Source organism: Sander lucioperca, chromosome 17, assembly GCF_008315115.2.
Source record: "Sander lucioperca isolate FBNREF2018 chromosome 17, SLUC_FBN_1.2, whole genome shotgun sequence".
In the NCBI taxonomy this organism is placed as follows: Eukaryota; Metazoa; Chordata; class Actinopteri; order Perciformes; family Percidae; genus Sander; species Sander lucioperca.
Window position 1 is genome coordinate 27,050,220 of NC_050189.1, and position 26,001 is coordinate 27,076,220.

At 41.8% G+C, this 26,001-nt stretch overlaps 1 protein-coding gene across 15 annotated transcripts in view; it reads right to left on the minus strand.

Annotated features, from left to right (window-relative positions):
• Positions 1–26,001, minus strand: part of rbfox1 (RNA binding fox-1 homolog 1) — a 288,454-nt gene that overhangs the window by 71,753 nt on the left and 190,700 nt on the right. The gene's annotated exons all lie outside the window — the stretch shown is intronic.

Below are 26,001 nucleotides of genomic sequence, written 5' to 3' on the forward strand. Positions count from 1 at the left end.
TTGGGGCGCTTGTGGGATGCAACCTCAGAGCCCCTTTTAAGAAGTGGGATACAAGCCTGTGGCACCCCACAGTGTTATTGTCAACCGCAACATGCTGCGAAGAAATAGCAGCCACATAGACTCTCAGGGTAGATGGATACCATCCAGGAGTGTCTGCAGAAACTCAAGGATGGCAGGCACAGAACAACTCACTGGGTCACAATTATGAGTTGTACACCACTCGGAAAAAAACATCTCCAGGTAAAAACATTGCCCGGAGACTGGTCAGGCGGGGGGCAGCCCATGTCAGAAGAGCCTGGGACACCTGCAGTAACTGGGCAGATCTGGTGCCCCCCTGGTGGTTCATGTGAAAGACCGTCGAAGTGTTGTCCGACCTGATGAGTACGTGCCTTCCTCTCAGGTACGGCAGGAAATGCCGCAGAGCCAGGTGCACAGCCCTTAGCTCCAAACGTTGATGTGCTCGAGGGTCTCGTGAGCAGACCACAGGCCTTGAGCTGTCCTGTTTTGCCACACTGAAAGGCAGGCATCTGTCGTGACAATCTCTCGTCGAAAGGGAACAGAGCCCTTCCGACAGATATGAACTCAGCCCCCATCGGGACGGAGCCATCAGGCACTGCCGCGACACCTTGATCTGCCTGTGCCTGTGCCTCTTCTTGAGGTTCACCTCGAGACCCAGTCGGGCCACATTTGACAGAAGGCGAGATGTGTCCTGGGCCGCCTGAAGCCTGGATGGTTCACAAATCAACCAGTTATCCAGATACGGCAGGATCTTCATGCCCTGCGACTGCAGGGGTGAGAGGGCTGCCGCCACGCACCTGCTGAATACCCGTGGAGAGAGGGAGAGTCCGAACGGGAGGACCTTGAACTGATAATGACTGCCCTGGAAGGCAAAACGAAGAAACTGCCTGTGGTGAGGCACAATAGGAACATGAAAATAAGCATCCGCCAAATCAATGGATGTGAACCAGTCCTCTTTGGCAACAGCACAACGAACATCTGCTGTGCTCAACATGTGGAATGGCAACACTTACAAAAATGTGTTCAGTTTCCTTAGATCCAGAACAGGGCGAAGCCCACCACATTTCTGAACCAGAAAATAAATCAAGTAGAACCCCCTGGGCTGAGACAGGGGATCCACCGGTTCTATTGCACCCTTGGACAGGAGGGAGGACAACTCCTGTTCCAGGGCTAGAGTTTTTGCCGGGTTGCTGATGATGGTCATTTTGACCCGGCTGAATTTTGGGGGCCGGTATCGGAATTGAAGCTTGTACCCCTGGGCTAAGGTGGATACCACCTAAGGATCCAAAGCAAGGGCTGCCCAACAGGAAAGCTGCTGCTGGGAGAAATGTCCGACATGCATGCGATCCAGGCCAAATTTTGCCACATCCTGCATGGCTGCCAGAGTTCTGGCATCAGACGTAGGATGGGAGAGAGCTTTAGTATCTCTCCAACACGCATGTGGCTCCTTGAGATATTCGTCAGAGGGAGGAACATGAAAGGCAGCAGGGGCTGGAGTGCGCCTTAAGAAAGCACTAGCTGGCACCGGCTCGGGGTGCCCACATCCAGCTGCAAGCGAGCCAGCGCCGTGCGAATGATGGACCCCATGGAGTTGGCATCGGCCCCATCTAAGGAGCTATAAGCCGAGGAATGAGAGCCAGGCCCTGAAGCAATGGAGGGCCCCTCTTCAGCATACTCATGAAAGAGAGTGGCTGAAGCCGCCAAGGAAACCATATCCTCTTCAGCCACAAGTTCAGCAGCAGGTGGATAGGGTGGAGCAGCATCCACCGTTCCAGCACCGGAATGGAGGAAAGGAGAGGCTTCATCTAGCCCAGCTCAGCTGTCAGCAAGTCTACCATAGCAGCCCACTAGATTTAGCCTTCTTCCTGGAAGGAGCACCACAGCCTCCGTGGTCCGACGTTTGGATAGGGTAGGTTGGGCTGGGGTCAACTGCTCTTCAAAAGACAAGTCAGAATGGCCCCCCAGGAGTTCCACCTTGGCCAACCTAGCAGCCCTCACTGCACGGGGCATGTAGCTGCAGTTCATGCAGGGGTCCTCTGAGAGGCCCTCCCTTAGATGATCGACCCCAAGACAACGGGGGCAGAGGTCGTGGCCGTCTTCGGGTTGAAGAGGAGCCAAACAAACACTACAACTATGAGAGTGTGACGATAGTGACCCACCAATTTAGCCTGAGCAAGAGCACTCTGCTACCTGTGGGCCGATGGACAACGGTACAGTGAGAGGGGAGCAAGGACACTCCCTTCACCAATATGTTAAACTGGTGAGTAGGCTACAGTTACAGTAATTAATAACGTAGAGCGAACACACTCACGTTAGTAATTGAGGAAACACATTTAACAGATATGATCTTAACGTCACTTAGCATAGCTAAAGCACCCAGCCACAGTGAAACAAACAATCATATAGAGGGTTTTCACGACGCGTCATCAGACACGTCATCAGACCAGAAGTCGCCATGTTGGAGGTACTCTGCATCACAACAAAGCACAAGCACTGAAGTAGATCCCGAACGATGTCAAGGAAAATGGTTAATTATTGCCGTGTTTTAGGTTGTACCAATAGGTCAGACCAAGAAAAACATTTGGAATATTATCGACTTCCAAAAGTTATTAAAAACCAGGGAGAGGAATGCCAGAAGTTATCAGAGGAAAGGAGGCGCTTGTGGTTGGCAAAGCTCAACCAGGATCTATGAGGGAAAAATCTGTCTTGTTCGGTCTTTGAAATGAAAATAAACGATTGAGAGTCACTTGGCTACACCTTGAGTATCGCAATGATATCATACAGTTAAGGTTAGGTTGATTAAAGACGTTATTGCATTACTTACTCAGGCCTTCACAACACAACGGTTGTTAATGACTTGGTACTGCGTCTCCCTCACCCATCCACACACCATCTGGTTATAAGCCTCCAAACTTTTGTAGGATTTAAGGTCTTCCGCTGTGTATGGGCTCGGCGAGACAACCAGGTAGTTGACTATATCGGGATATGCAACTGAAGGAAGAATCACCGGGTCACCATGGATCCAAGAAGAGGGAGCCAACTTGTAGGGATCTGCACCGCCAGTAAACTGTAATTTCTCAAAATATCACGCCATTTTGTGGTTTTTGTGAACTCCTTCCATGCTCTTGCATCTTGGACGCGTTTTGATGAGCTTTTCTGTTGTTTAGATATAAAGTATTAAAGCATCCAAAGTGCACAATACTCCATTACTCCATTCAGTTGTTTACACCGAGTGCCTCCAACATGGCCGCGCATCCAGGTTACCGCCCAGAACGTGACGTCGGTGAAAACCCTCTATACAGGAGAGGGAAGCGAGCACACTGCCGTCACTGACACAATACGTGTAGGTGAATACGTTACACTGGTAATTAATACAGCTACCGTAAACATTAACACCGAGCGAACACGCTCACGTTAGTAATGGAGTTACACATTATCAGTTAAGGACATCAACGTCACACAGCATAGCGAAAGCACCGAGCCACAGTGAAACAAACAATTGTATACAGGAGAGGGAAGCGAACACACAACCGTCACTGACACAATGTTAACACAACAAAACATATCCTACTGAGTGTAGAAGCTATGAGTGGGTCCGGAGCGTCCGCCAGTCTGGGGCTTTGTCTGAAGCCGAAAGGCAAATACAGCGTCCCCTTCCCTGAAGAGGGACAGCTTGGCTGCAGCCTTTGGAGGGCGAAAAATCCCCAACTCCGACCGAAATCGCAAGGCTACAAGCGGCGAGCTTAGAAACAATCAATAATCCACAGTTTTCAACTACAGCAAATGCTAATGCTACCACAGATGGCAGACGACCTGCGTAGTGAGAAGATGAAAAAGGAATGAGCTCGGTGTTGACAACGGAACTTAATACCTTGGCTAGGGTCACCACGAGGTCACAGGTGACTTTGTTGATATAAATACTCGACCTGCGCAAGCGCGATACGCAACATATTCAGTGTTACCCCCAATTTCCACCGGTTGCGGAACGTCTGCGGATTCACTCCGGAACGGCAGCGGAGTCATTAAGTTTCCATTAAAGTCAATGTGTGTATTTTCACTGACTGCAGAACGGCTGCGTTCCGACTCCGTCCCAGCTCTGGCGATCCGCAGCCCTCCGGAGCAGATACGCAGAGCTTCTATTTTTGCCGGATGCCGGAGAGCTCTGCACCATTCAGCACAGGGCAGATAGTGCGGGACAGGAAGTCGAGCACAATAATAATAATTACAGCAAAATAAAACAACCGGTTAATTTTCAAAATAAAATACACTGTGCTCACGGCGGATCATATTTCCCTGCACTACACCTTGAAAACACAGCACAGAGTTGTTTCCCCTCTACTCCTCTGAATGGAAACAAACTGTTGTTGGTTTTGTGGCTCTATTCTACGTGAATTTGTGAGATCTCATGGGTCCTCGTGACTACAGCTGTCAGTCATGGCCGCAGCCGTACTGCAACAAATCCGGACCTGGTGGGTATTGACGGACGGCGGAGCACGGAGCCAATACGCAGCGGAGCCGGTCTGCAGCCATTCCGCATTCGGTGGAAATCCAGGGTTAGGCACTGCCTCTGGTGGTCAGTAAGGATGAAATAGAACCCATTTTACTTTTTTTTTTATCAAATAAACTAACTTAATTTGTGCTTCATTTTCTGTCACTATTGATAATGGTAATCATTTTAGTGGCTGGTCCATGGCCTCCAACCCTCTTAAGTGATGCCCCTCTTTTTGTGAAACACTGCATTCATCTGTCTCAGTTTCTCTGTGGTTTTGTGGCTTTTATAGGAAGGCCTATCAGTCGCAGAGCAGAGAAAGAAAGAAATCAGAGACAGAGAGAGACACACATACACACACACACACACACACACACACACACACACATATATACACACACACACACACACACACACACACAGACATGGCCTCTAACTATTTGATCGCCCATGAACACAGAAAGACATGGAGTTGTGAGGAAGGAAAAGCTGGCGGGATGTGGACCGGCGAGTTCCGGCCAGATGTCTGTATGTCTACATGATTTCAAACACTACATAGATAACGTGTACTGGACCTGTTTGACCAGTCAGAATGTTTGGACTGTTATTTACAGCAACTACAAAGGTTTCCTTGTTCCAGGTTATAAATGAAATTACATGAATTAAGTTCCCATCAATGAGAAATCAATGAGAGATGCAACAGTGTCACTCTTAATTAATTCAGTCAAGTTTTCTGAAAGAACTGCGGCCTGTAATTAAGGCTTAAAGAGTGTGTCTGTGTGAGGTGTGTCATAGGAAGATTGTGTGTATTGCTTAACTTGTACATAGTGCATATTGCTCTGTGTGTGTGTGTGTGTGTGTGTGTGTGTGTGTGACCCTGCAGCTTCTCTTTTCTGGTGTGTAACGCTTGTTCATTTGCCTAACAAGCCCACAGATGTTGTTCTGTTGTCAGAATCAATGTTTGCACTTTGTAGTAACTGAAAGCCATTCCACTGGCACATACAGTGAGCTGAGAGAGGGCGAGTGGTTGTGAAAACACAGATGATGGCTCGGTAATATAGAGCCATCTGTTAGCTGTTGTCATTGGGAGAGAGGTGTTTGTATCTCACACACAAAGCTGTGAACAGTCCTGATACATCTTCTTATGTAATAGTTTTATTTATATGTGTTATGGCCATGCAATATGTTTATGTAACATTTTGTTACTCTTATGATTCAACATTACTTTTATGGTATGTGTGTATTGTACCACAGAGAGAAATACAGTATGTACTGCACTGTGGGCTCTAGACTCGATTTCAGTTATTATGATTTTAAAAACACTACATTATTCAGAGGAGTATAGACTCATGTTCAAATGGCTACGTTTGTCATTGGCTTCCAAATCGACCCATATGCTGGGTACATCTTACTGAATCAAAATCATATGTCAATGACAATTCGCCTTGCAGCGTCATTTTTTTTTCTTTTTCGAAAATAAATGGGGCTGTTGTTTTATTAAAATGTACTCTAAGATTCCCAGGCTTCTCCCAAAACTGCATCCAATAAATTGCTGTTTTTGGTGTTTCACAAAATCAGATTTGGTAGTTTACATTGCATTTACAGTACAATTATAGAATGTCACAGAATTGTATTGGGAATCTCTGCCTTCACCAAACTGTGCACACAATTAATATTTTATTATAATATAGAATTTATAGATTATATCTGCATCAATATTGAAACACACTTCCTTGCAGTGCTCATCTACTGTAAACACATACACACAATTGCATTATTAATTAATGTATTTGCCGTGTTGCAAATTAAGTGCCTAAATTAAGGAGAACATGGCCCAAACGTAAGGGGAGTACAGTGGAAATAAACACTAGGAGCACTGTAGTGACAGTGAAACACACGAGTATAGATCACAGCATTATGCAGTTGACTAATCCTTAACAGACCCTCCCCCCTCTCACACATATTGGCCACCTCTGGCAGGCTCACTTTCTCCTCCTTTTTCCAACATGAAAAAATAAATAAAGTCATCAAATTTGCAGGTTGCACATGCGCGACTATCTAAAAAAACTGGTCACAAAGGTGCGTGCGTCGATCCCTTTAAGAGAATAGCAGGGCCGGCATGTGTGTGTGCGTGGGGAGTGTGTGGTAGAGCGAGTGATAGAGTGACGCCGATTAGCTAGAGTCATAGTGAGAGAAACAAAGTGTCTCCCCTGTTCTTTCTGAGCACGGTCGGACAACTGTAGCAGGAAAAGTTAACCCTCTCCTTGATTTTGTGTTGTTTATGGAGACGGAGAACCAGGAAATGAGTCGGGGGAAATTCTCTATTCCGACACACGTTATGCAAATCTACGTATTTTTGTAATCGATTACGTAGATGAATCGTCCCAGCACTACATACCACATTTTTAATCGTAATGTTTTTTATAAGGCACTGACAAAAGATGTCTTCCTGCATTTGTGGTTTTTGAAGGCAGTCACATGTGTTATTGTTGTTGGGAGTTCCTTTTTAAGGTCTGAGATCAGTCAGAGGCTAAGCTGTCACAATCACACCCTGGCACATGTACATTGCTAGCTGTTACTAAAAGCTACAGCTAATTGGCTGTTAAAACACAGAATAAAAAAGTATGGAGCACCTTTGTAACAGGATTAACAAGGTGTTTGCACTGACACACACGTGTCTATAGATATGTGTATATAAAGCCATTCCCATGGCACAGTATTAGTAACAATACATACCAAGTCAGTCAGTATTACCACTCCATGGTCAACATGTTTTCCTCTGGTACCCCAGGACGCGGCTCAAGTTTAACTCAGTCTGTTTAGAATTGTGTGGGCATGTTTTCAAGGTTCATTTCACCCGTTTAAATTTTGATTTCTGACAGAATGCCCTGCCATAAACTGTGACGTGACCTTGGCTGACTGCAACAACGGTCATGCAGATGAGCCCGAACACGCCCACACACACTGTACAATAGGCTCTCCGGGCTGTGTTATGTGTGTTTGAGACTGAATGCCCATGGTATTGCTGGGGTTATTCGAGTTGTTTTTACCTACCAAGTATTTCGTCTATTCACTAATTCATTCTCCAGTCATACTGTCACTCTGTGTGTAAGTGAGCCTGTGTGTTTTGCACGTCAAGTCCAACCCAAAATCACAGTTTGTCATAAGGGCCTGAGTCAGTCGGCAAAGGCCCTATTGGAATTGCTCCATTTATTACTTCTCTGCCAAATGAATCACATTTTTGAGGGGCTTAACATGAACTTTCTCCATCTGCATAGACAAATAATCAATTGAATTCTGAAGGATTAATGCAAAAAATGGGGGCCCCATCATAGAACCAAGAAATATAGAATATACATTTCTCCCTTAAGGACATCTAACTTAGAGTGGATCTGTATGCTAAAAAAAAGCATGCAATTATATTAGTTGTTGGACTTCAAGGTTCAACTGTTCAGAGGTGGAGGACCTCACTGGGGTTAGTCTGTTTTATCATAGACTATACAGTTGTGGTGGATTACGGGTTAGCATAAATATGTAACAGAGTAAATCTACTGTACACAACTACAAATATGCCTCAACCCCCCCCACACACATACACGCACACAAAGAGTACAACTGACAGATACTTACGTGTCAACATGCATCCGTGTACAGAAACACACACGGACGCACACACACACAAAGAGTACAACTGACAGATACTTACGTGTCAACATGCATCCGTGTACAGAAACACACACGGACGCACACACACACACACACACACACACACACACACACACACACACACACACACACACACACACACACGCATTACAGGTCCTCCAAGGACATATCAAACATTTTCTTCCTACGTTTCCAAGGCAACATGAAGATGAGCTTTCACCAGCTTTGCTCAAAAGCAAAATGGCCAACACTTTTAACTGATCCAAAACCCAATTAGTGTGTGTGTGTGTGTGTGTGTGTGTGTGTGTGTGTGTGTGTGTGTGTGTGTGTGTGTGTGTGTGTGAGTGAGTGGGTGGGTGAGAGCAGGAGAATAAAAATAGACAAATCACATCACTATGAGAGAAGCAGTTGAGCAGAAGGACGTGCTGCCGAAACTTTAACTTGAATTCCTGGAAGATCATTGAATCTAACAAACAATGTGGGGAAATCATGGGATTTTGGGGAAGGCTTCTTTACAGAAACACAGAGCTAAGTGTATTTATATATGTGTTTTACATGTTTATTACATGAGATGTTTTAGAGAGGGAAAACAAAACAGAGTATGGGGCTACAGGGCATTCTCTTTATCCATCCCACAGAACTGAAAGCACAAAGAAACATTGAAAAAAGCTACTGTATAGGGCCGTACATTCTAATAGCTCAGACTTTTTTAGAATGTAAGTCTACCCACTGAATATCCTACATGTTCATGTTGTTTAAGGCAAGACACGGCAGGCAAAAACATCTTTTTTTTTTTACTGGTCAATTTTGAGATTTTGGGCTATTTGTCTTCAATAACATGTATTCTTTCAGAAGTCCAAAATACACATTTAGGTCTTTATTTTACTACACTTTGTCTGTTTGCGTCTGTAGATTTCTCCTAAATTCAACAAAAGTTGGCGTTCTAAATCATCATGCAGCTCTGCGATCGCTGTCTGCACCCTGTCATCACAAATACCGTTAGAAAGCTCTTATCTTTAAGTTTAAAATCCATATTGGCTAATACAACAGTATTTTCATAGTGATGCTACTGCAATATCTGCAAACATTTGAAGGGAAGTGATACGCTTTTTATTTACAAAATCTAAAAAAACAGACATAGTTGCATGATGGCCCTGAACTAGACAATTCAACTTCTACAACAAAAACTAGATCAAAACAACACAGAACAGAAACAAAGATAATGAGCAAAAAATAATGAGCAAACAAACCTGTTTCCAGTTTGTTAAAGCAGCTAATTAATAGCTGAAAGATCTACAGCATGTCTGGAAAGCAATGGAGCAGAAAAAGCTTACGTACTTTGATACTGACATACTTGGTTAGTATTATAAGTTATAAGTTATATGTCACAAACTGTACCTCCAACATAAAAAGGTGTAGCCTACATGGGAGGAAAACAGGAAGAGTGATTTTTTTTAATTATTCAAATAGGTATGTGATGTGCACCAAATGCAAAACATTTTGAAGTACCAGAAAAAAATCAGTCACCAGGATAGTATGGACGTTTCAATTAAATGCAAATCAAATCAAGAAGATTGCATAAACAAATGCCACGTGCTGTAGGTTGCTATGACAACACCCAAACGTGGCACACAAGACAAATGAGTCTCTCAACACCAAAACAGTTCTCTTTAGGATCCCACCCCAACCAAAGAATAAATAGTCTCAAGTTGGAAAACAAAAACTAAACTTTATGTTTGCGGTATCGAACTGACCCGCAGGCGCAAAAGAACAATAACAATGACGTCAGACGCAGCACGCTGTTGCACTAAAGTTAGGGAGGTTATGGAGGAAGTAAGCATTTTAGCTTTTATTTCAAAATGTATGTGTAATGGCAGCCGTAGCATTAATGAGCAGGTGCTGAGGAGGAGAAGAATGAAGAGAAAGGGCAGACTTCATCTTGTACAAAATGCAGCTGCCAGAGTTTTCACAAAAATCAGTAAAGAGAACACATTACACATTTTTTTGCATCCTGACATTGTCTTCCTGTCCCTTTTAGAATTTATTTAAAAGTTCCATTCCCCATGTACAAAGTTGCGTCACAAAGGCTGTCTCAGTTGTTTTCATTTAACCCAGTCTGGCCATCTACCAGATGCCCTCAGACACCTGTTTCCACTTTCATCAGATCCGCAGTACCTATCCATTGGCACTAATTTCCGGACGCATAGTCAATGTTGCTTTGTGCCTTGCTTTCCAGCCATCTGTACCTGTGTTTGCACTTGAACCTGTACCCAAACCTGTATCTGTACCTGAACCCTTCTCTGGGCCTACCTGCCCCATTCTTGTTCACCCTTGGAGTCTAAGTTACTTCTGTTTAGACTACCCATGCCAGTAAGCTTTTGTATTTGTATTTTGTCAATACATCACTCTTGTCTGCCTGGAATATCTGCATTTGGGTACTTCACTTGTTCTCACAGTATAATCTTGACCCAGTAGATGAAGCCTTTTTTGTAGATCAATTAAATAAGGTGACTCATGCCATTCAGTGCCTACTGCCAAAATGCCTCTAGTAGTGAGCAGAAGGACACAGCTCTCACTGGCTCTCCAGCAGGTGGCTTCTAAGCCTTGGCTGGTGAAGTTGATGCCTGGATTTTCAGAGAACTTTAACTTCACCCTAGCCTCCCCTGCACCGGGGCCTGCAAGCCTTGGGAACATTATCCCAGAATTCCATCCGGCACGGATGCATCTGCGCCGCGTTCCGTTTTGTTCCGTCCTCCGTCATGCGTCATACTACACCGGGAGCGTCTTAAAAGCGGAGCGTCTTGCCTGCCCGATTAGCAAATTTTGTCATTTTTCATGGATAGTTGTCCTTTTACCATAAACTTAAGTAGTCTACATAGTTAAATGGTTTCTTCCATTTAGTCCAATTATGAACGACACGGATCAAAGATTTATGGCTGTGTTTTAGTTGTTGAAATAGTGTAGTGATGTGATATACAGTACGATCGGGAAGTTTCCACAGGGTGTTTACTTTGAAAATTGACCGGATGCTCTAACCCTCCTTCAAAAATAGAACTGCTGCACATTTTTAGCAAAGCAGAGTCACTTCTGGGACGCACTGCGTTGTGGAATCACAAGAATTGTCTTGAGTAGTTGTCATTGCTGCTGGCGACCGCAGCACCGCTGGAATTTAGTGGTTGGCGTCCGGCCTGCCTGCCCTGAGCCGAGTAGCCTGCCCTGATCCTGTATCTCCTGAACACTATGAGCCTTTGAGGAGCCATCCCAATGTCCAGCAGCCATCTCTCATTGGGTCTCTCCCGATGACAGATGACTCTGTTTACCAGAGGATGAACCCTTTTCATGATAATGATCACTTTGCTTTTCCTCTACTTCCACCTTTAGGATAAACTCAACATTTATAGTCCCACAAAGCCTGGTTCCTCTGAAACTTCAGTAGTATCTGATGTAGCATGATGACCACAAAAGTTAGAGATCATTTTTGCATCACCTAACATACACAGAGTATTCATTGGTGCTACTCAATTATAAAGCAAAGTCCTATAATTCATGTACACATAACTGTAAAATGTAATGGAGGTAATAAAGATTGAGAATGAGCCCTCTTTGTGTGTGTGTGTGTGTGTGTGTGTGTGTGTGTGTCTATGTATGTGTGTGTTGGGGGTTGTCCTACAGTACAGTATGCTAATTCTACATCAGAAATGTACTTCATTTCCATCACATCTGCTGCAGGCATTAATTCTAATACTTGGCTTTGGGGCTTGTAATTGCATAATTTGCATTTTTGTCTTTTATACATAATCCATGCTACCCACACACACACACACACACACACACACACACACACACACACACACACACACACACACACACACACACACACACACACACACACACACATACAATGTACACATTTACACAAACATGTGATGATACATATGCAAGCAACCAGGAACATATGTACTTGTTCACATGCACAAACACTGTGCTAAAATAAACACACGCACAAAGAAAGCTGACATTCTGGCACACAGTCAGCTAGCCACTGTGTAACCAGGGACTTGGTTCATTGGGAACTGCTTTGTCAACACACCACAGCTCGTCTGCTGCAGCAGCAGCAGCAGCAGCAGCAACACACACACACACACACACACACACACACACACACACACACACACACACACACAGCCTTCATCTCCATGCAGTCATTCCCATAATCTACAAAACCAGGCTTTTCTCTCCACAGCAGCAGCTCTCCCATGCAAACAAAGGATATTCCTTCACTAGAAGACAGTGTGTATGTAAACCCGAGTCTCTCTGTGTGTGTGTGTGTGTGTGTGTGTGTGTGTGTGTGTGTGTGTGTGTGTGTGTGTGTGTGTGTGTGTGGTTGTTGGTTTTTTTTTCTACTGCGTACCTTTTACTGTATGTCTTGTCAACAACATTTATATGTTTCTGTGTTGTGTGTTTTTGTACGTTCATCATGTTTTCTCTCGGTCTCGGCCCAATGCCAACACTTGTGGCCTTTGTTTACGTGACCGCAGGTAGTAGGCAAGTGTGTCCCATGTGTGAAATATGCCAACACACAGTACGCTTAACCCACACTTGATGACACTGATCAGGCCTCGGAGGGGCAAACGGAAGTATCATACTCAGCCCGGCAGCATGACAGGAAGCATCCGGTTACACTTGTTGTGTAAAGAAGCAACTTACTGAAACAATTTTTTTTGAGCTAATTCACCCTGGTCCTAAACTGGGATTGCTAAAATTATACACGTAATCTTAAACACATCCAAAGCACAAATTATTTGTGTACATTACGGAAACAAATTTTTAGCTGAACCTAAACTAAAGGCTTAAATTGGCGTATCCCACTGGGAGAAGGACAGAATGAACACCCTTTGCATAGCCAAGGCAACATTTTTATCCTTTCAAAATGAACAGTTGGAAGTTTTGTAGGTTGGAAATTTTCTTCGCAGTTCTTTTGACAAGAACCTATTTCTGAACCTAAACGATCACTGACTATGATTTACTGCTATGCCTTTTGTAATCTGTAAACTGTGCACTATGTACTGCAGAATAACAAGATGAAGTGTCTGTGACACCACCATCAGATTTCTGCTCTGTCATTTTGGAGTCAGAATATCCAAATCTGGATAAAGGTGGTGAAGCCTGGCTGACAGGTGAAGCTGAGGCAGTACAGCAACCATTACACTGTCAGTCAAGAAAAAAAACAAAAATCGTTACAGTAATGATTAAGAATCCACCAAGACTATCAACTATGATGAACACAGCTCAAGTCAAATGTTGACTTTGTATCTCAGCATCTAGTGGCCATATGAAAAAACTACTACTCAAGACGTCACCCCTCCGCCACCGTGGCCTTTCAATAAAAGTCTTGCAGAATGCTGCTTTAAATACACACACACACACACCACATCTCCTCATAGCCATAATTCATCAGCAGAGTCCGACATCAGGAGGATTTGTGTTGCAGCAGTGCTCCACACAGCCACAGCCCTGAAGTCACACGGGACTGGAAACGTTATGCAACGGCTGTGGTGAACAGAGCTGAGCTGCGCTCTCCTTGTACGCTTAACACCCACGGAAAATAGCAGGGTTCCCAAGCAGCGCAGGCAGGCTGTAAATAATGTATGTCGGGCAAGAACACGCACACACACACACACACACACACACACACACACACACACACACACACACACGGCCTCCCTGGTTTTAAAAAAAATGTGTCGTCTTGGAAACAAAACCATATAATTTAGGATACAGCTCATCAAACAGACTCAGAGAATGTGTGTAGAATTTTCTGGAAGCTTCTCTTGCAGGCAGACCCCAGACAAACATAATTTTCTAGTCCTAAAATCTCCACCATTCAAATATTAATATTTGACCTTTTGTATAACAAAAAAATGCAGTCCAGGATTTGCCATAGTTGGCTGAATATTAAATAATTGAAGCATGTACAGTAGTGTTTGAATTATGTCCATACACCTTAGAATGGATGAGGTCTATTGGCAACTTAGTAATGTTATAGAGTTAGCGTTAGCTAGCTATTGTGTTAGAAACAATCTTAAAGTTAAATAACTCTTTGTAGCTATAAGACAAAAAGTCAAAAGTCAGTGAGTGTATCTTTTTTGCACTTAGAGTTTTAATGCTGCACAAACAATGCATATGTCAAATAGTGCATCATTCATTGAAGATAGGTAGATTTTCTTTAAATGTATTTATACATTTTCAATGATTAAGTTTTAAAGACAATCCAATGTCAAAATACTCATACCAACTGAAGTTTATTATAATATGGTCACTGATTTGTCAAAACTCTTGCCAGTCAGCATCAGTGGTTACAGCAATCACAGACATTCTCTTCAGGGAAGAAACTAAATGCACAAACCTGCAAATACAGAGTGTACAGGTAAAAACTTAAATATACAAGCTTACAAAACTAAGATGCCAAGTATACAACTCCATATTCAAGCACACCGTTGTGGCCAGTTTAAAAGTTTACAACTGTGCAGCAGGTTTGTAGCCCTGAGCTATTAAATAAACATGCTGCTTTAAATCTCTGTGTCTGATTGTGGTGTGTTCACGTACTGGTATGAATATCTGGACATCTAATATTCACAAGCTAACAAGCTCAGAATTTGACATTTCATTGCTGTCTCACTTGATGTCTAGCTGCCCATCATCTAGACATCAAGTGTAAGGCATCAAGTTAAAGATCTTCAGCAGTACATTGATTTCATGACGTGTGAGCTACACACGCGGAGCGGCCTGCAGTGGACCTTTTTTAAACAAAGCAGGAGAAAACAGAGGAGCATGCGGCATGAACATGGTTCATCAGCAGTGTTTTTTTTATTTTTTCATTCTGTAGTGTCTGAACATGAGACTGTATATACAAACGTTTGCTCAAGTCCTCAGTGGACATACTGTCTGTAATTCAGTAGTATCTGCTGAGTACTGTAGACAGTGCCTCATTTATGTAATTCACCTAGCATTAGCTGCTGACAATATTGAGCATGGATGATCAGCATACAATTAGCGTAGCATTAGCAGAATGACCACATGCTTGAGATGAACACACACACACACACACACACACACACACAATTGGCTGTTGGCACAAATGCTCATTAAACTAAATGAACACACACCTACACTGATTTACAACATTTGGCTTAGTTCGGCATGTTGTTTGATTATGTATGTAGTCTTCAAATGGGAGGCCTTTTTAGGTTGGCTGTTGTGCGTCAAATTTTCTAGTGCCATGAAGCTTAAGTCTGCTTAAGAAAGTGGATGGAACAAATAACATAATAGAAATGTTGGTATTCTAATACTGTGGTGTTCTAAGCTTAATGTGTTCACACTAGGGGTGTGCAAAAAATTTGATTCACATTCGTATCGCGATTCGAGCTCTACCGATTCAAAATCGATACATAGAATTCCAAAAATCGATTAATATTTTTATTTTTTATTTTTTCGTTTTGTAATGGCGTGTATACTATTGTCCTGAAATGAGTTTAGCTTGCCATTCCCATAGATGGCGCTGCGTAGAATTCACACTGAAGCCTGGCCACTCGTGTCATAATCAAAAGAAGAATGAGTGCAGCGGAAGTAGTTTAGTCAGCGTGAATAAAAGGTAGCTAATCTGACTGTTGTCTGACTTCTCGTGTTTCTTACCTAAGCAGAGCTCATTTTAGCATATCACTATTACTTTGATGAATACAATGTTGTCATGACAGATAGAGTTGATGGCCAGAGCTACAAAAATACAACCCAATGTGCAAAACTGTAGTTTTTCTTTTAAGATATTTCAGGTAAAAGAGAATGGAAGGGAAGTATTTTTTTTTAATGATCGTTCCCCTTACGGGTGGTTTCTTATATCTATTCTACGACTCAGAGAAATGTACTGTATTATACATACAATATGTATACACTACACATTTTCTTATATATACACTTGTATTTGCTACATAACTTGATTATGTTTCTACTGTGCCATTACGGCTTTAAAATGTATGTGATGAATTACAAAACAAAGTCAATAACCAATGCGTGGCGTGCAGTCTATTTAGCCCAGCAGGCTAAATAACACCATCATATTAGTAAAACTATACCAATTATCCCCATGCTTTCTGTGCTGTTGTTGTTTTGCTGAAGAGGCACATTTACAATGCAAATGTCATTATCATCATTAGAGCCAGTCATCAATGTAAGCAAGTGGCAAAAACAGCAACAACAAGAACTCTCCGGCTGCTCAAATTAGCTGTCATTAAGTCCAGCGTCCCCATGCAATCAATCTCACACACACACACACACACACACACACACACACACACAGACACACACACACACACACACACACACGTACAGCATATATGAAGAGAAGCAGCAAATTGTCACATTTTCAAAGCATAACCAAGGCTGGACTACCAACCGGGTAGTCTCGCTTTGCCAGACCATCTTCCAAGCGCTGCAGAGGTCTGGCTAGTCCACACAGCATTCCAGGATGGGAGAGAAACATGCTCTGGTTTATTTGAATTTCTTTAAACCAATCACAATCGTCTTGGGCGGTGCTAAGTGCCGGGCAGAGCCACAGTGCTTCTGCAAAATAGCCTCAGGAAGGAACTTGTTTTGGTGGAACGTGTACGTTCAAAAGTTGTTTTAGTCGTGTAACAGAAAACTCAGATTGGACAGATAGTCTAGCTAGCTGTCTGGATTTACCCTGCAGAGATCTGAGGAGCAGTTAACCATAGTCCTCAGAAATCCACCGGTGTTTAGAACACAAAGAAAGAGGAAGGAACCGAAAAGAGTGAAATCTGGCGGAATTTCCAGCGGCAACGGAGCGATCCTTCTACCGACCGGGCTGACTGTCCCTGGAGTTCCAGGAGTAGCATGTTAACCACCTGCTTTACTGCATCAACTAGTTTGTGCAAATTTAGTTAAAGTTAAGTTTCGGAATATGAAACATTAAAGCAGACAACACCAAATGGTGAATCACGGTCCATGTTGGTTCAATCTGGACCTGTGATGAATTTCAGATAAAGTCATGAGAATAACTAAAACTTCACGGATCGCTGCTTCTTGTCAACGACCGCGGCTACAGACAGCACAACTGATCGCAGCTAATCCAGTTCATATGGGAATAGCTTCACTCAATTGAACAAATCAAATCGATTGTTCACCGTGTGTAGACAGTTCGCTGGAGAGAACAACAGCATAAGAGAGATGTGAGAGGGGGGACCCTACTATACACACCAGAATAAGTCTGCAACATTGTTTTAGCCTGTGGGGTTCTGCACAACATCACACAGGAAAACAGGGTGCCATAAATGTAGTGATGGAGCCAGATGACCCGATGCCCAGAGAGCAGTGTCCAGCACAGCCCCAACTGGGGCTATACCAAGGAGACAGGATATTATTCCTCGCTTTTAAAAGGTATAGTGTTATGTTTGGCAATTATATTCAATACAGGAAACATGACGATGCACAACATTTTTATTTATTCTTCAGGTTTTCGTTTCTTGGCTTGCTCAGCTCTGACTCATGAAAAAACACGAGTGAAATAAAAGACACTGCATAAACTCTGCTACTGTGTGTTTATTTAAATATAGATACACCTACATGGAGGCCTATGAGATTGCAATATAAGCCTGTATATTACTTTTAGGACTTACATTTGTCATACATATGTCAAGGATGTATAAATTAAATAAACTTCAGCTGGAGTCCGATTTACCACGGCAACACTGTTGACTGCATCAGTGATCTCTTTCCATTCCACATTCTTTCTACAGCCTTTGATAACAGTTTTCAGGCTGACAAATAGTACATACGTTAGTGCAAATGAACCTGAGATATCAGGGTTTCAATCTCCACCTCTGAAAAGTTCCGCTTCTCAGCCGGATTACGTCTCGCCATGGCGTGAATTGTAGGGCCGAGGCCTCAAAACCGAGAATATATTGGGGCATGATATTTAAATTACGATCATTTCCAGCCGCTGCATTTATCAACGTACTGCCATTCTTACGCTCTGATTGGTGTGATACGAACGTTTCATGAATCACACGTGAAGCCTGTCGTAAGATGATTTCTGCGCTCATATCTGCGCTGGTTTATACGTTTACGTCTACGTTAGGTTTATAAATGAGCTTCCATTGTATTGACCACACTGTAAGAAATAAATCCGTAAAATAAAGGTTCCGGCAGCTCATTACCCGGACTTTGCCCCGTAATTAAAAGACAGAAAATGATATGTGTATACTACAGTTAAAGTACAGAACATTTTCTGTTATTTCAAATTCTCTCATACAAAACTGCTGAGTTAGTTTCTGTAAATGTTGGAAAAAACAACTTTAAAAGGTTTTTTTTAAAAAGCGACAAAAACGTCAGAAAAGCATCAAGAAAAGCTATATATATATATATATAATGAAACAATTCGCCCAAAATGTTTAAAAAGAGACAAAAACTGTTAATCAGTGTTGTAATATAACAAAGTACAAATACTTCGCTACTGTACTCAAGTAGAATTTTCACTTATCTGTACTTTACTTTGTTATTTATATTTCTTTCTTCTTGAACTTTTACTTTTACTACACTACATTTCCCCTGAGCATCTTAGTTACTTGTTACTACAAAATAAAATCAGAAGGTGGCCGGATTGGCTCAGTGGGTAGAGCAGGCGCACATATTTAGAGGTGTATGCCTCGATGCAGAAGGTCCAGGACTCGAGTCCGACCTGAAACGATTTTCCTGCATGTCATCCCCCTCTCTCTCCCCCCTTTCATATCTAGCTGTTCTTTCCATTAAATGCTGAAATGCCCTAAAAAATCTTATAGAATAATAAAATAAAATCAGAAGAAATTTGTTACACTGGAAAAAAGCAAGTTTGGCAAATCATTACTCCTAAATTGCCAAAATAATGCACGCTCCATTCCAGTTGGTGACGTAATGCCTGTTTGTTTCCAAGCGGCAAAAAACAACTATAGGCCAAAACTAAAGAAGAAGAGGAGGAAGCATAATGACTGATAGTGTCATGGAAACACCTGGTGCAGGCTCTGCCGCCATGGTAACAGATGATGACCACCCCGACGACAGTGGTGATGAAGATAACGTTACACACCTTTGGCCATAAAGTTCATAATCAAAGTTTTTTTTTAACTTTTACTTCTAATACTTAAGTACATTTATTATCAGAAAATTACTTTTGATACTTAGGTACAGTACATATCAGATACTTTAAGACTTTTACTCAAGTAATATTCCAAAAGGAGACTTTAACTTCTACCAAAGTCATTGTCTGCTAAGATACTTGTACTTTTACTCAAGTATTGCTTTCAAGTACTTTATACAAGACTGCTGTTAATACACAGATATTTCTTTAAGAGAGCATGTTTGGATCTACTTACAGCTGTGATTCCTGCATTTTCCACTATGAACATTATTAGTCAATTTATTCATTATATATTATTTTAAGAATGGCACCTACTTGGGACAGTTCCCGCGACAATACCAGTTCTGCTGCTGAATGACCCTCCAGATTTCTAAATGTCAGAAAAGGATAGTCCTTGCTGGACTTACAGCTGCAAAGAAAATGATGGCGGTGCGCTGGAAGCCCCCACCCACTTTGAGCATTAAGCAGTGTCTTCTGACCTTACTTGACATACAGTGGTTTATATTTCAACAGCCCGCATCAATGGAGACAGGTGAAGGTAGATATGTGGCTTTTAGCAGCTGAGACATAAAAATGTATTGTGTATATATATATATATATATATATATATATATATATATATATATATATATATATATATATATATATATATATATATATATACACACACTCCTTATTATTAATTTAATTTATTTCTACTTTTATTATTATTATATTTTATATTATATATATTTTTACCATTCTATGGAGGGGAGGTGTTACATGTATGTTCTGTTACCTGTAGCATGCTGATGATGTGTAAGTGTGTTTATGTTGTTTGTTTTAATAAAAAAACATTTGATCTTACTTTATTCAAGCCAAGCTTCAACCTATACTGGCATGGCAGTCACACGCCTATTTCTCTCAATAGAAAAGGGAAATAGAAAGAAATGTAAAAGCCTTAGGTCCATTGTGCTAGGACTCGTTTTGTTTATGGTAAAGCTAGCTATTTGTTTTCCATACAAGTTCTATGTGTCTGTATGTTAAAAGTATCCTACTTTGAAAATTGACAAAATAAGCTATTGTTGAAATGATATGGAAATGCACGTCGTTAATTTTATTTGATAGACGTTGGGGCAGGCTATGAGAAACAATTTAGACATTATGAGGTTCAGCCCTTTGCTGGGAGGCTATTTTAGTACCTGGACCTCTTTAATTTTTAATTAAATACTCCAGCACTAAAGCATAAATTACCTGACCTGATACGGGCCTTTAGGTAGCTTTATGATCTGATCTTGGGGCCATCTTGAAGAGGATCATTCTTAAATTAATTTGTGTTTAATCAAAATACCATTTAACGTTGTGCTCAAGAATGTAATTTATTGCGTCATTGTTATTGCTGTTTCCCTACTGCCCTGACCTTTCTTAAATACCTATTTTGCATATTGCTATATCGTCATAATGATAGAATAACATTTAAAAGCCAAATAGATTCCCTGACAGCATCCTCCGCCCCAAGCTTTTTTCTGAATTCCCCAAAAGGCTCTGAGCCTACATTTAATTATGGGCCAGGTCATGTCTTATATTGACAGGCGAGTGGGGTCTAGATTTGATTTAGTGATAATTGTGGCACTCTGGGTCACTGGATTACACCTGAAGAGTCTCATTTCTCAATCACATTTGTATTTTGATGCACATATCACTCTGCAGTAGATGAAATAAATGTGTAGCAAACTCACAGAGGCAAAACTCAACATACATGTAAGGTGTTGATTTTGGAGAGGTCTGTATGAGTGCGCCTCTGTCAACTAAACTACGAAGATTTCCCTGCGTCTGCGTTTGAGCAGGTTTTAACACCAACACGATTTTATGCATTAGCTGCGCCTCACCTCCCACCTCGGCACAAATAGCTTTGTTTGTTGTCAGGAAATTACCAAAGAGGAGCAAAAAATGGACTAGGCTTGTACTCAAGGTAAATTACATGAAAAACTACATACAGTAGAGCCCTGGCCTTCTTCTCTTCTGCAAATAAATTGCCTTCTCATCTTTGAGTACGACCGTCCTCTGTCACCGTTAGTCAAAATAACGCACCGATTTTTCTGAGAGCGGTGGAAAATCTACATGTACGTTTATCTGTGCTTAAAATTTCCCATTCCATGCTTGAATTGAGACAAAGTACTCTACATGCTAACCACTGAGCACCTTATGAAGTTTCAGTGTCCCATGCAACCGCACACACAAAGGCGCACACACACTCCACAGCCACAGTTTGATAACATGACACAGATCAATTTAAAGACCTGCTTTGTTGCAAATCACCCGTGTTGTAAAAGATGCATGAGTGTGTGTGTGTGTGTGTGTGTGTGTGTGTGTGTGTGTGTGTGTGTGTGTGTGTGCATGTGTGCGTTTGGTAATATCAGCCTCTGCACTGGCCACATTATCCTTTAGGGAATCTGTCACTTCCCATTTTGTTTAACGCAATGTTGAGGAGGGCTCAAACACACAAACACACACACACACACACACACACACACACACACACACACACACACACAGCAATGCTCACAAGTCAGTCAGTAAACCAGTCTACTGCAGTTGACTAAATTAGAGATGTGGCTAGACTTTTACTGGTAAATGTGCAGTATTAGTTTATCAGTGCGCCATCATGATGTACTGTATGATACTACATTCTAATCCTTATTGTAACAGAAAAGGCTAAACCTTTTCTTTTCTGAGCCACTGTTCTCGTTCAGTCTCAGTCCTTGTCATGCTCTATCACTTGGTGAAAAGAAGAAAAGATCATTTGTTGAGACAGAGGTACCACTCCAGACATTGAAGCCAGTGTCTAGTCATGACATCATTGTGTAGCCCAGCCTGGGCATTAGTGTCACTCAGTGTCCCTACTGTCAATCCCCAGTCTAATTTCTGCATTAAGTTTTTAATCAGTCACACTGACACAGTTGAGGATACAGTCATATTAGCCTTCAATGAAATCCCCCCCCCCCCACTCTCAGCCCCAAAAAGGGTCAAGAGCAGTTTGTAGTCTTGTCTAGTCTAGGCATTATATACCAAACAAAGTTATGACACATCACTAGAATAATTACATCTCCATTTCCTAACCCAATGCGTCACTTTCTATTGGCTAACTGTGCAAATTGACAAGAACAGGAATGGACTCTGTATTATGAGTCCAACCTTGTCTCCTACAGCATACCCCTAACTAACTTGTTTTCCCAACTGAATCATGCCTGGATTATTTTCACGGACAAGGTTTTTGAGTGAAGGAAGTGTTAAATTTTTTGTACGATACAGAAGTAGCAGTGGTTGGGGTGGATGGTGGGTTTACAAAGCACAGGACGTTAAGAATAGGGAAAGATTGTGGTTTTGATTTAATGGTTATACAGAATACATGCAGCCTTTTTCTGTATTAAACTAACACCACGATCAATCCTTAACCCAAATGCTGTGAGTGCCTAAACATAACCATAAAAAAGTTTCAAGAAGTCCTTCAAACCATACAACCATACGGTTATTTGTTCCTACCCTCTAATACAACCTGTAGAATAATGTTTCTACGATTTTCAGATACATATAATTAGAATATAAAAGGTTTCCATAAGAGACCAAGTGTGTTTCGGTGTATGCTTATTGCAGAGAGTTGTGTGTTGTCATAGAGACGGTGGTTCCCCGAACAAAGGAAACTCTGACGCACAGAAGGTTTAGCTCAAGCCATAACTAAAGAGTAGTTAAAGGTCATGAGTTGCAAGCAAAGTACATTAGTAATAAAAACAAATAAAACAGGAACAGAATGTACCACTTCGCGTGAGAGCAAATGAGGACGAGACATAATACAGTGGCCCCCACCCTGGCGTGTGTTGTGTGAAGATAACAGTCCCGGTGCGGGACAAGAAGACAACGCCCCAGAGCCAGGGGGGTATAAGAGTTTAGGGAAAGGATAGAACGGGGCTCACAAGGTCTGACAGTCTAGAGATATGTGGACCGGCTCCAGATTTTTGTCTGTTGCTAGGGAAACTTAGTCTCTGCATGCTTTGTGATCCCACAGATCTGTGTATTGAAACTCCAATGCTTGACTGATTAAACAAATGTATACAAGTTTGGCTCTTTCTTAGGATCAATGTAATACTAATTTAACAAATGCGCGGGATATATAGGTCTTTCATTGGAGTCAGACACATTGTCCCAAAAGGGGTGACACAGAGGAGGAAATCCCCAACAGACCCATAGGAGCATTTCATAGATTTGCGCCCCCCAGCGGTGGTAGGAAATACGACCCAGGAGCATTTTTCATCCTGATATCTAAACATAACAGTCACAGTTTGTAACATGTCGTTAACGTTGTGAAACAGTTGCAGTTTGGTTAGGTTTAGGCAACAAAACTACTTAGTAAAGGGCACCTGGGTAGCCCAGGTTTAAAAGGTCTATGTCTGAAGGGATCCTTTCCATAATGTTGTCAGACACTTTATTATTGAATATTAATCTGAGTCGGTGGCAAAACGAGCACTTTTGTGAAGGTAAATACAAGCTGCACAATTGTCCTATTAATACATTGTAGTTTGTTTCACCGCTGCCGACTGCAGCGATCTCGCTTAATACTGGACCAATGTCAAAGATTGTTGTTCCCATCAGTCACTTAAACACAGAAACATAGGAAAATAGAGTCCAGGTTGAAAACAACGGTAGTTAACCTTTAATGTTTCCTCATTTGTAAATAGAAAATGCAATCCAAGCGTGTCATGTTTCCTACATTTACTGTTGCACATATCACATCTGGAGACTGCCCATCGGAGCTTTTGAGGGTAAAGGGTCTTGGTCAAGGGTACCTTAGCAGTGGTGGTCCTGCTGGTCCTCCAACCTGCAACTTCTTTGTCAGAAACCCACTTGTGTATTCCTCTGCTACCCCACATTTTGTTTTAACAATATGAGAACCTTTACTATATTTAAAGTACACACACTTATAAATAGAAAGATGGAGTGTTTTAGAGTTTATGGTTGACATGCACTGTAGGGGGAGCCTTTTCTAACTTCAAGCCCAGCTAGTATTTCAGTCTGCCATCTGCCATCAAAACAGCCTGAACACTATAACATCAGCATTAACCAGTCAGCCAATCAATATTAACCAGTCAGCCAATCAATAAGTCAGATGGCAGACATAGTGAAAGCCCAGTGGTGACATAATTCGAGAGACAGACAGTGGGAAAAAGGAAGTAGAAAATGTATTTGGTCTTACCTTTATGAAGCAAAATGCATTCACGATGTCCAGCAGAGAGAAAACAAAGATACTAAGCATTAATACTTTGCTTTACTAATGCTTTCGCAGTCATTCTCTTTCCAACAGAGTGTAACATTCATTTCAACGTTTATGTGTAGCATGTAGATTATGTGAATTTCCAAGCACAAAAACACAAATGTTAAATGTGATTTTAATGTCAACAACAACAACAACAAACAGCTGCACAACAAGTGGATAATGTCTGCTTCACAGGAACAAAACCTTTTTTTTAAAGAGGTATTGTTGATTAGCAGTTTCCTTTCAGGGTCTGAGCTGAACTCCCAGCCTGCTACTTTGAGGTTGGTGTGGACAGTCAGACATTCTTTTATTAGTTTTTATTTTGTAATTCACTACAAAGGATAAGGCTTACCAAATCCCATCAAAAGATCCAATCTGTCACTATTGTCTGACTTTGTTACAGAAATCTTCAAAAAAAAATAAAAATCCTAAAACAGCTAGTCACTGAAGTTTTTATCAAACATTACTGAAACTCTTGGACTATTTTGAACGGCGGATTAATACACATTAGGTGCTGAGTATTTCTGGCAGCAGGTGCATGGGAATGAGCCAAAATAAACTACAGTGTGTGTGTGTGCGTGTGTGTGTGTGTGTGTGTGTTCATGGGAATGGCTTTGGACTATAGGACTATCAGAAAAATATAGAACATCAGAAGATTTCTCCTTGAACATGCCTGGAACATGCGTTTATTGAATTTAAGAAAGTAGCATCAAGTTAACAGCAGATATTTGTTTGTTGTTATCTTTTCCTGATTGCATCAGGTTGTTGTGTGTGTTAAGGATAAAGTGGATGCAAATTATATGAAATCAGTGTGTGTAAGGGCTCTCAGTCCCTCTCTCTCTCTCTGTAAGTGTATAGTAATGACCTGAGTGATGCAGTGACCCTGCCATACTAGATGTACTGCTCTGTGATCACACGCCCTGACTCTGTGTGTGTGTGTGTGTGTGTGTGTGTGTGTGTGTGTGTGTGTGTGTGTGTGACTGTGCGTGCATGCATCGGTGCGTGAATGTGTGGGTGTGTGTGTGTGTGTGTGTGTGTGTGTGTGTGTGAGCCTTCAGAATGACACATGATAGATTGCATGCATTGCTCAAAAAACTGTTAACCTCAGCCACCTCTACTGGCACTCAACCAGAGACAAAGAGAGAGAGAGAGAGACAAAGAGAGAGAGAAACAAGGGAAGGAGACAGAGATATAGAAATAACAAAATAATGGAAATAAAATGATGTTGCTATATTTTAGCTATATAGCTTATTTTAACACTATAAAATACTGTATCTTGTTTGGAGCAAATTCTCACAATGTGACTGCTGCTAGAACCCACGTATACAAACCAACCAATCAGAATAGGCCATGAAA